Source organism: Musa acuminata, chromosome BXJ1-8, assembly GCF_036884655.1.
Source record: "Musa acuminata AAA Group cultivar baxijiao chromosome BXJ1-8, Cavendish_Baxijiao_AAA, whole genome shotgun sequence".
Lineage (NCBI taxonomy): Eukaryota > Viridiplantae > Streptophyta > Magnoliopsida > Zingiberales > Musaceae > Musa > Musa acuminata.
In genome coordinates, this window is record NC_088334.1 from 18,743,729 (window position 1) to 18,757,120 (window position 13,392).

Here is a 13,392-nt window from a genome sequence, read left to right on the forward strand (position 1 = left end):
TCATTCGAAACAACTCAAAACTATATACCAAAAGATTAATTTTTAACTCTTTAACTCTACTTATGCCTTCGTGTGTGACTTCGAGTATGTGTCAAATATCATTTATAGTTTTGCATATAGAAACACGATTAAATTCATTTTTATCTAAAGCACAAAACAAAGCATTTATCGCTTTAGCATTAAAAAAAAAAAGTCTTCTTCTCCAAATCATTCTATTCGTTCATTGGTTTAGAAGACTTTTGAAAACCACTTTTAACGATATTCCATAAATCAAAATTCATATAAAGCAAAAAAATTCTCATACAAGTTTTTCAATATGTATAGTCCATCCCATTGAACATAGCAGGACGAGTGATAGAGAGACCCTTTTGATTGCTAGTAAAAGCTGTCTCTCTTGAATGTTAAGCCAAACGAATATAAACTTGGCTATGATATGAATTGTTAGGATCATGAATGACACTAAGAGAGGGGGGTGAATTAGTGCTATTGCAAACTTTCGACAATTTTAAAAAATTATGTTCGATAAGGCCCATAAAGAAAATATGTTTAAACTTGAAAATATTTATAAGAGTGCATGCAAAAGTAGAAGATAGTTAAATAAGAAGGCAATGAAGGCAAACAATAAAAGAAAAGAGCATACTGTATTTATAGTGGTTCTATCGGCATGACCTACATCTACTCTCAATTCCTCCTCCGTCAAGGCCACCGGCTTCTACTATCGATATTCTTTCAATGGGCGAAGATCAATTACCCTCTTACAACTCTTTCTCCTTTTCACAAGTTTAGGAGATAACCTTTACAAGTCTCACACATCTCTTAGAATGATCATAAATCTTAAGGAAGAGGAGGAGGACACCTAGCACTTTTTTAACTTTTTTACAACTTAGAATCTCAAAGCTTTTTGTTTACTTTTCATGCTTTGTTAAGTAGAAAAGTGTGAGATATTTATAGGCCCCAAATGACTTAAAACATAAAGCCAAAAAGAGAATCATCCCAGATTTCTAGGGTACTAACAGCACCATTGTCTAGTACTAGTGGTGGTATTGTCGCCTGCTCCCCAAACAACTAGTAGTACTACGATCAGTTTAAGCAGTATGACCGCCTAACAAAGCCTCGGAGACTAGGCTTTGGCGGTACCATCGCCTGACAAGGTGGTACCACTACTTGATAAGGTGGTACCATTGTTTGATAACATTAACTACCAATGGTACCACTGCCCAAACAAGTTCTGAGAGGCTGAGCCTAGGCGGTTCCACTGCCAGTCCTAGCGGTGCCACCACCTGATATGGCTCCAGATCATTGAATAGGCCAAACAGCAAGCCCAATTCAACCCTAATTAAGGCCTAATTGGTCCCTATTTAAGTTAATAGGATTACTCACAAACCTAACTTAAATTAAGACCTAACTATGATAATTAAGGTTTAAACAATTATAATATAAGCAATCTCAGTTGTTTGACGTATTATTTGTTTATCCGAACTCCCGACGAACTTTCGATGCATCATCCGAACCTTTAGTGTATCGCCCAATTCATCGGCATGTTAACTCCTATAATATACGATCTTAGTGCAACATCTAATTCTTTCGACCCGATGCCTGTTTTCTGACTCTAGCCCAACATATGATTCTTTTTTACTTTAATTGATTTACCTTTTTATGATCGTGGTTAGTCCTATATCACTTTTCTCAAAACATGAATTAGATTATAAACTCATTAATTAATTTCATCATTAAAATTTGATATTCAACCCCTCAACTATATCAGTCGAGGATGAAATCTGTGTACATGTAAATAATAAGATATTGAGATCAAATTCCATTTTTCTTACAAGTGGAATCCAACTCAAAAAACATATATTGCAATCCGGACTAATGTAATAATCGTTCAAAATCTATTATAAACGATGTCAGAATATATTATTTATTATGAGAAATTTTATAGAGATTAAGTTTTCTCATTTTTTTAGGAAAGACAACCAGACTATAAATTAATTAGCTTTTTATGTGACAACACTAACCTTATGTGAATCAAGTTCGGTTCGAATTAGAATCGAACCAGATTGAAGTGGGAATCGAATACATCTGATAATCAAATCATAATTTACGATTTCAATTCCAAACTAATAGTTCTAATTCTAAACTAGCTAAATATGGAAAAATAAAAAGAAAACATAAATAAAGTCTTTAGTGTAGCAGTTAACTAATTTAGTTGATAAAAATTTTAATAGTTTATACTTGGCTTTAATTCCATCTTCACCGTTTATGCTTAAAAAACATAGTTTAGATTGATATAGTAGTTTTATTTTTTCAATTGAGAGTAGTGAGTCAAATCAAAATTAGAACTAAATGGATGGTTTTTTAATTTTTGTACTACTATTAAAATGGATTTTAACGATCCCACAGGTGGAAAGGATTTGATCCAACTAAGTCTATTTCTGCAATTGTTGTAAGTAGGTATCTTTCGAATTAAGAATTCGGGTGATGATCCTACAAAATTACATCATAAGCATACTTGACAGAGGCCTGATACTTAATTTAGAGGGGATACTGAGTATTCGAAAATATACTGAAAGAGCTTGGACATAGTTCCTTTCTAGGATATACTAGAGGGAATTTATAGTATGTCACCGTGATAGTTGAACTAATTTAGTGATTAATGCTGAGGATGGTTACACAAGTTACTTGGCTCTTGTTGAGTCATGGGATTATGTGTTAAACCATCCAGACTATGGTTATGAGGTAGTAATTTATCTTGGTATCGAGACTATCAATTGTTGTCTCGAATAGATTGCCTTAATAAAATAGAGTTAGTATCCTTGTCGATACCATGTTGTTAATCTTGTAGGGATTTTATTCACGTATCAACTAGATGATTGCAACTTATCATGAGATAATCTATACGTTATACTCCTGTAAAAAAGAATGATAATTTTCCTTTTTCTCTATAAACAAAGATAAATTAAGTCAAGAATGTAAGTATAAAAAATTATAATTATGCTATTATTATTAAGATTGTAAAGACACTTTCGAGGGTGAATTAGTACTTTCCAAAAGTTGAAACGATTCAAAAAATTTTATTCGATCAAACCCGTATTAGAAATATGTTTAACTTAAAATATGAATAAAAATAATGAACAACTAAATCAGTAAGCAATAAGAATAAAAAGCATAAAGGAAATACAAACCGATTTATAGTAGTTCGATCGTCCCGACCTATGTCTACTCTCGATTCCTTTTCACTCGAGGCTATCGACTTTCACTACCGATCTTCTTTTCAATAGATGAAGATCAACTCTTTCTCCTTTTCATAGGCTCGGGAGAGAAATTTTACCCCTCTCTTTTACAAAAGACCTCACTCCTCCTTTATAAGACTATTAACTCTAGGCGGAAGAGACTTAATAATTCAAGATATATTGTAATACTTTTATCCTCAAGAATTCTTTTTTTCTTTCTACTTTTTTTCTTGTTATCCCAAACAAAAATGATTGGGGTATCTATAGGCCCTAAATAACTTAAGAAAAGGAGCTAAAAATTTAAATCCCAGAGTTTTTGGGATATTGACGGTACCACTGTCTGCACTAGGTGATACCACCACTTGCCACCCAATGCACTAGTAGTACCATCATCCAATCTAGGTGGCACCACCACCTGATATAGTTTGGGAGATTGTATTTGGGTGGTACTATCTCCAGTGTGGATGGTACCATCGCCTAACACTAGGCGGTAACATCGTTGACCCCAGCGGTACCATCGTCAAGTTTTATGAAAAAGTACATTTCGTACTTTCCAACTCGCAGGTGGTTCTACTGCTTAGTCTGGTGGTATCGTCGCTTGGCCCAATTTCAGGTTATTGAATTGACTTTCCAATAGGCCTAATTCAGTCATAATTCAGGCCCAATAAACCCCTAATCAAGTTGGCATGATCACACCCAAAACTAACTTAATTAAATCCTAAACTACTTCAATCAAGATATAACTAATTACAAATATGAATCCTATATTGTTCGGCATGGAATTGGTTCATCCGACACTTAATCTGAACCTTCGATGCATCGTCCTCTCTTTCAATGTATTGTCCAATCCATCGGCATGTTGACCTCCCGTAATATCTAATCTTCTTGGTATAATATCCGATCCTTTTGGCTCAGTGCTTAGACTCATGCCACGAAGTATATCTTCCGGTATGACATCCAATTTTCTAATATGATGCTCTCTGGCCCAACATCTGATTCTCCTGCTTCAATCGATTTGTCTTTCCATGATTAAAGTTAGTCCTATATCACTCAAACACTTATTAAATCATAACTTTATCAATTGATTTCATCATCAAAATCCGATATTCAACAATCTCCCTCTTTTTGATGATGATAACCAATTAATAATGAAGTTTTAGCTATAACTCTCCTTGTCTATATGATATATTGAAATAAACTTGAATTCCGAAAATGATATCTTTTGAGTTCAAGTCGAAACATTTTCAATGATAATGACTTTCACGTCATAGTTAAAATATCATTGCATACATCATAAAATCATGAGTATTACATACATAATTTAAAATCATCAAAATTTTAAAATATCAAAGTATATGCATCATTCTAAAATATTAAAATTTTAAATCATCATTACTTCTCAAATCATCATAACTTCTCCTACTTTGTTATCAACAAAAGGGTAAGTCATTTACTTCTCTTTAAAGTATGCAAGCTAGTAAGTTTTTGTCTCTCTTTGAGATATATGTAAGCTAATAAGTTATTGCTTCTCTTGAGATATGTAAGTTTGTAAGTTTTTGCTTCTTTTTGAAATGTACAAGCTAGTAAATTTTGCTTCCCTTTTGAGATGTGTACGCTAGCAAGTTTTGCTTCTCTTTGAAATATGCAAGCTAGCAAATTTTTTACTTCTCTTTTAAGATATGCAAGCTAGCAATTCTTTCTCTCCCTTTGTCATTGCCAAAAAGATAGAAAGGATATAATGGTGAAAAATTTACATTAATGTTCTAATCATCACATGAAAGATATCAAAGATAAGTTTAAATCATGAAAGATCAATTTGATAATGAGGTATAAATGTCATAAACATAAAGGGGTCATATGAAATAAACAAATCTCAAGTTATAAATATCGAAAGATTGTGACTCATTTTGATAAGTGTCCTCTTTAGTAAAAAAAAAAAAAAATCATACGAGAACAAATATTAAGAAATCTGGGTTCATATAAAAAATCTCGAGTTATAATTTCAAGAAATTAAAAGAAAAATCATGATTCATTTAGATAATTCTCCTTTTTAATAAATAGCAAAAAGAATCATTGGAGATTAAATAGTAAAATATAAGAAACCAGTCTTGAATACTGAGAAATCAAGAAAAAGATCATGATGTATTTAGATAAATCTCATTCAAATTTAATTTGTCAAATCATCAAAATTACTTTCTTAGCTCAAGAGATTAAAAAAATAACATAAATAGATTCATCACTAAGGATCTCTACGATAAAAACTCAATAAGCTTTAGAGATAGAATTTTTTAAAAACATATATATATTCCTTTTTAGTTTCAATTTATGTGATTGATTTCATACTAGCATTCCCTACTCTTCTATACTAGAGTCATGCCATTTAAAACCAAAAAACGAGTTTCGTCATAATAAAGATCAATAGTATAACACATTAAATAATAAAATATCTTCAATCAAAGATTTGATTTTTACTAATAATTCTAATTCTAATGATCTTTTCGTTATTATTATTATTTCAACTAGTGAGCTTTGTGAAGTGTGTTGGATCTTCAGTCATATATCTTAGCATCCATTATCAAAACATTATCTTTTGCTCATAGCTTTTGATTGTAGACATTTCTACAAGAAAAATAAGTTTATTCTAGGTACCCATTTAATTTTAGGTCCTTCATTATTAGATCTACCTTAACTTTTGGCATAAAGACATTTATGGTTTCTTTAGGAACTCAAACTAATTTATGACAGCTATACTTTTTAAATATATATATATATATATATATATATATATGTATATATCTATATATATATGTACATATGTATATATATATATATATATTGTGACCACATCTACTATAAAAATTATGTTTATCTTTAGAGGAAACATGTAATATATGTCCTTTAACAAATGTAGTTGGCTTTTGTTACTCACAAAGCTGATTCATTATATATGACCTTTATTAGCAAGAATCATGATTAATGATTTACTACTAATTTTAATTTTTTCTAATGTTTGTTGTAATAACAAATATTCCTTTTTGCATGACTCTAACTCTTCACATTTAGTACAAGGTATTAATAAGCATTTATCATACTCATTTTTTAATTTATTAAATTCATTGGAGAGACATATATCATCATTTTTTAGCAATTTATATTTTTATTAATTAATTTAAATTTATCATATAAATCATGAAATATATTAAGTAATTCATTATAAGGTAAAGGGGTTTCGGTTGAGTCATATGCCTCGTCGTTGAGAGCCATCAAAGCATAATTTGTCACCTCATCTTCAATGGTTTGCTCTTCATCTTTTGATACACTTAATTCGTCCCAAGTCATATTGAGTGCTTTCTTCTTCTTTTATACTAGCATCTTTTTTTTTTAGTCATGGACACTCACTTTTAAAATGTCCTGGCCTTTTGCATTTATAGCAGGTTATTATGTCTTTTTTAAGTTCATTTTTATTCTTAGATTTTTATTTTATGAACTCTTTAAATTTTCTTATAAGGAGTTCAAAGTTATCATCATCACTTGAGCTTTCACTCGAGTAGTCTTCTTTGGTTTTAAGTGTTATATGCTTACTGTTCTTTGGAAGATTGTTCTCATGTTCATCATGTGTCATGTAAATCATTTCGTAAATCATTAATAACCCTATGGGTTCTTCAAGAGGAAAATTGTTCAAGTTCTTTGCTTCTTCAATAGTAGTTACCTTTGGATCCCAATTTTTTATAAGAGATCATAAAATTTTATTAATAAGTTTAAGATTAATAAAACATTTACCAAGAGCTTTCAAAATATTGATAACATCTATAAAATGGGTGTACATGTCATCAATGGTTTCATTTGGCTTCATTCGAAATAATCCAAAACTATATACTAAAATATTAATCTTAGATTCTTTAACTCTATTTATGTCTTTATGAGTAATTTCAAATATGTGCCAAATATCATATGTAGTTTCATAAGTCGAAATACAATTAACCTCATTTTTGTCCAAAGCACAAAATAAAGCATTCATAACTTTAGCATTTAACAAAAATATTTTCTTCTCAAAATTATTCCATTCATTCATTGGTTTAGAGGGTTTTTGAAAATTAAATTCAATGATATTTCATAAATTAAAATCTATAAAAATTTAAAAAATCCTCATTCGTGTTTTTTAATACATGTAGTTCGTCTTATTGAATATAGGAGGACGAGTGATAGAGTGACCCTCTTGATTAATGGAAAAAGTCATATAATATCTCTTAGGTGTTAGACTAATTGAGAGAGCTTGACTTTGATACCAACTGTTAGGATTGTAAAGGCACTAGAGGGGGGTAAATTAGTGCTTTTGAAAAGTTAAAATGATTTAAAAAATTTTGTTTGATCAAACCTATATTGGAAATATGTTTAACTTGGAATATGAGTAAAGGTATAAAAAAAATCAGTAAGCAATAAGAATGAAAAGTATAAAAAAAATACAAATTGATTTATAGTAATTCGGTCGTTCCGACCTACGTCCACTCCCGATTCATCTTCACTTGAGGTCACTGGCTTTTACTACCGATCTTCGTTTTAACAGGCAAAGATCAACTACTCGTGTTACAACTCTTTCTTCTTTTCATAGGCTCAGGAGAGAATCTTTATATCTCACTCCTCTCTTAGAAGACTTCTGACTTTAGGAGGAAGAGACTCAATAATTCAAGAAAGATTACTGCTAGTCATAGGTGCCCTATAAGCCAATCATGTGAGTGATGACATATGTGACATGACATATACTCTTTTTTATTTATTATATTATTTGGTATTTTATCACTTTATATTGCTTGTTGCATGAATATATTGTGATGTTCATAGATCTATGCAATGGGAATCGGATCGTGATGAGATCACGATAACGAGACCGATTCACCTTTAAACAAAGACCCTAAATAATCATAGCCATAGATTACTCGAGAGGGACATATGCTAGTCATAGGTGCTCTGCAAGCCAATCATATGAGTAATGGCACATGTGACATGACATGCATTCTTTTTTCTTATTATTATTATGGTATTTTCTTACTTTATATTGCTTGATGTATAAATATATTATGATGTCCATAGATCTATGCAATGGGTTACTTGAGAGATACCTCGAGATAACCAAACAGACTAATATGTTATATACCCATCCATATGATGGAGGCGACTGGTCTCATAGCTGCTCATATAGGGATACTAGGGCTATAGTGCAGGTGCTCATTATAGAATGAGTTCATTGATTGATCTGCTCATGGAATTCTAGATAGTTGATGATATCTCATTGTCAGATAGTGATTTCATCATTTCAGTGGTGTACATGGTCCTTCAATTTGAGACACAATAATGTCCTATATGAGTACTACGTTCTTTAATACTAGACTTATAGGTTTGGAAGTTTCAGATTTAGCACAACCGATCATCGGGAGCGACAACTAATCTTATGAGGGTTATTAAGTATCGAAAGAGGATCATCTGCTCTCGGTATCATGAGAGAAATATCCTATATATTCTTGCTCAAACAAATCCTTAACCAAGGTCATTCGGATTGAGAGAGAAAGAGTTCTATGGGAGAATTCGATTAGAGCGAGACTCGAGGAGAAACTATATGGACTTGATAGCACCATGTCTAGTATACGGTCTCTAAGATATTAGATGGATAAGGGACTATAGGTACATGATAACTAAGGATAGATGAGTCCAAATGATTAGATTCCCCCATATCATCTGGGGACTACGACGTAGTGGCCTAGTATATCTCTAGTCAATGAATCGAGTGAATTATTATGGAGATAATAATTCATTGAGCCAGAAGGAGTTCCAATAGGTATAACTAATAGCCAACTCGATATTTGACCTAAAGGGTCACACATATATGGTAAGTATTGCGACAAATAGAAGTTCAAATATGATATATCCGTCGGAGCCCCTATCGTATTGGATATCCATTAAGCCTTTGAATTATTGGATCCTATATATGAGATCCAATAAGAGCTAATAAGAGATTATTGGGTAGAGACTCGCTATGTTAGGATCAAGAGCGGCACTAAGGAGGAAGGGGGGGGGGGGGGGGGGGGGTGAATTAGTGCAGCGGAAAAATCATCAGTTTTGTAAATTTTTCGTTCATTGAAAATCGATCTCGAAAAGTGCTTGACTTTAAAATAAATGAACTAGCAATTAACTTAGAAAGTAATGACAGTAATAAAAGGTAGAAGGGAAATGAGCACACCAAAATTTATAGTCGTTCAGTCGTTGTGATCTACATCCACTTCTGATTCTTCCTCCGTCGAGGTTACCGTCATCCACTAATAGTCTTCCTTCAATAGGCGAAGACCAACCACCTCTTTATAGTACTTTCTCCTTTTCAAAGGTTTAGGAGATAACCCTTACGAGCCTCATACCTCTCTTGAATGATCACAACACTTAGAAAGGGAGGAGGAGGATTCTTTTCAATTTTACAACACATTTAAGATCCTAAGATTTCAAGATATTATTCACACTTTCGTGCCCTTTCATGTAGAAATGGATGGAGTATTTATAACCCCCAATAGCTTCAAAATTTCACATCCCCAGATTTCAAGGTATTGATAGTACCACCGTTATTACTGGGCTATACTATAGCCTGCAGATTGACATTAGGCAGTACTATCGCTCAGTCTGGGCGATACCACCGCTTAACAAAGCTTCGGAGACCGAGCTCTAACGGTACCACCACCTGACAACATTAACTACCGGCGGTACCACCACCCAGACCACCTGAGAGATTGTATCCTAAGTAGTGCCACCGTTGGCCATTACTTCAAGTGCTGAATGGGCTTGTTCAACCGACCCAATTCAACCCTTTTAAAGGCCTAGTTGACCCCTAATTGAGTTAGTAGGATTACCTCTTAATCCTAACTCATCTTAAGGTCTAACTATGATAATTAAGATATTTAACAAAGCATTCTTGGTCCAGTATGTCAATTGTTCTTCCAACAAGCTTCTGGTGATCTTCCAACGAACTTCCGATGATCTCTCGTTAATATTCCAGCGGACTTCCAACAAGCTCCTGGACTTCACAATGATCTTCTTGGTGAATTCCGACAAGCTTCTCTGGCAAGCTCCTAGACTTCATGATGATCTTCTTGGTGAGTTCCGACGAACTTCTTTGGCAAGCTCTTGGACTTCTCGGTTAATTCCGGCAGAACTTCCGATGAACGTCTGGACTTTCGACGAACTCTCGAACTCCCAACGAAATCTTGATCTTGACTCTGGCATAATATTTGCTTTATGTCTTACTGCTATCGTAGGTAATCCTGTATACTTTTCTCAACATATAGATTATATCAAACAATTTACCAATTGATTTCATCATCAAAATTCGAGATTCAACAATCTCCCCCTTTTTGATGATGACAATCAATTGATGATGGAGTTAACTTTAACTCCCCCTATCTATATGCCATACTTGAGAAAAGATATTTTTTGAATTCAAGGCTTTTGAATTCAAGCATCAACACGATAAATTATATTCATTTAAACTTATTAACATGCATATCATGATATCAATCATGATTTACCATCTCAAAATACGAAATCACATATTTATCAATAATGATGCCAAGGCATAATATACATTTTCAAGTCCAATGATGATAGACAATCATCATTTTCAAATATGATGCAAATTTCAAATATAAAATTTAGCAAGATTTAAGTTTCAATAAAAATGATGATTCATCAATCCACGACATGATTCCATTTGTAAATACGAAATAAAGCATAGTAATTTAGATACTTCATTATAATGATATACATTTATCATTTTGATACGAAATCAAGCATGATACTAAAATATTTACAAGTAATCATACCACATTCTGATACGTTTCAAGCAAACATCTTTATATTTTTTCAAGTATGTATTTGATGTTACCAATCATATTTACTCATATTTTAAGTATTTGTAAGACATTCAAGCATTTACATACATTTATCTAAGACATCAATACATTTTATGCATTTATCTAAGATATTCATTTTGTCATCAAATTGTCACATTTCTCCCCCTTTGTCATCAAGAAAAAGGAGAACAATTTGACAATTCAAGTGTGGTAAAAATTCAAGCAAGTTTCACACCAATGTATCCAAGCAATAAATGAAGGTAAGCAAAAACTTTGCATGATAACTTCTAATATTTTTACTCAAGAGCTTTTTTATTTTTTTTTAAATGTGCAAGTTTCTTTCTTCCTTTATCATAAGAATAAGAAGAGGAAGAAGGGTAAGGAAAGAATCCATGAAGATCCAAATTTATGAAAGGATTTGAACCAAGTCAAATTTAAAATAATAAATGAGTTTCATTAAATCATGCTTTAATTTTAATAAGGAGACGAGATTCATGAAGAGGATCAAGATATCCATACGAAATCAAATCCTCATTCTTGCAAGTGATCATCACACACTAAAAATTCATAAAAATTCTTCTTTCATGAGAAGAGTAAGGAAGAATTCATGAGAAAGGATAAAGAGAAATCCATGAATAAAACTTCATAAATCAAATCTGTTTCTCATTAAAAATTCACAAGAGTGAAATATGTGAGAGATGTATTTGTCGATAAAATCCATGAGTGAAGTGATTAAGTATATCAAAAATCATTAAGTAATGGAGCAAGAGTACAAAGTAAATTTGATACCAAGTAGATTGATATTCCAGATTTCATGAAAGCCTTATAAAAAAAAATTTCATGAAAGGTTAAAAATAAATCGAGAAAGTCTAAAAAAGATATACATCAAATTCATGCATTCAGACAATTTAACATCCCTAATCCCTTCTAATAAAATCAAATTGTTCTTCATTTAAAGGTTTTATAAAGATATCGGCTAATTGATGTTTGGTATCAATAAACTCTAAGGATATGTCATGGTTATTAACATGATCTCTTATGAAATGATGCCTAATGTCAATATGTTTAGTTCTAGAGTGTTGAATAGGATTTTTTATTAAACATATTATACTTGTATTATCATTTTTTATGGGAATATTCTTAAGATAAATTCTATAATCTTCCAATATATTTTTCATCCATACAACTTGTGTATAACATGCACTAGCCACTATGTATTCAGCTTCGATCGTAGATAGTGCAACCGAATTTTGTTTCTTGGAAGACTAAGAGACAAGTGCATGACCTAAGAATTGACAAGTTCTGGATATGCTTTTTCTATCTATTCTATATCCACCAAAATCCACATCAGCATGAGCAATTAATTCAAAGTTTTCAGATTTTAGATACCATAATCCTAGATTAGTGGTTCCTTTAAGATATCTAAGAATTCTTTTAACTGCTTTAAAGTGAGATAGCTTTGGATTAGATTGAAACCTAGCATAAAGTCCTACGCTAAACATGATGTCTGGTCCAATTACGGTGAGATATAATAAACTATCTATCATACCTCTATAAGCTTTTTGATTAAAGCTTTCTCCACTTTAGTCAATGTCTAACTTAATTGAGGTACTCATAGGAGTATTGATAGCCTTTGAACTATCTATATTAAACCGTTTTAGCAAGTCTAATGCATATTTTATTTGACTAAGAAAAATATCATCACTAATTTATTTAATTTGTAAGCTTAAAAAGAAAGTTAGTTCACCCATTAAGCTCATCTCAAACTCTTGGCTCATACACTTGGCAAACGATTCGCATAAGGATTCATTTGTAGAACCAAAAATAATATCATCAAAATAAATTTGAAAACCAAAAAAATTATTTTTAATTTTTTAATAAATAATATAATATTGAACTTGCCTTTAGAGAAATTATTTTAGATAAGAAAGGAGTTAAATCTCTCATATCAAGCCCTTGGGGCTTGTTTTAATCCATAGAGAGCTTTAGTCAATTTAAACACTTGATTCAAAAAATTATCATTCACAAATCCGAAAGGTTATTCAACATAAACTTCTTCGAAAATAAAGTCATTAAGAAAAGCACTTTTAACATCCATTTGAAATAGCTTAAAATTATTATAATTAGCATAGGCAAGGAGCATCCTTATGGCTTCTAATCTTGCCATAGGAGCGAAGGTGTCTTTATAATCTATACCTTCTTCTTGGTTGAAACCCTTGGCTACTAATCTAGCCTTATTTCTAACCATGATATTAAATTCATCTTGCTTGTTT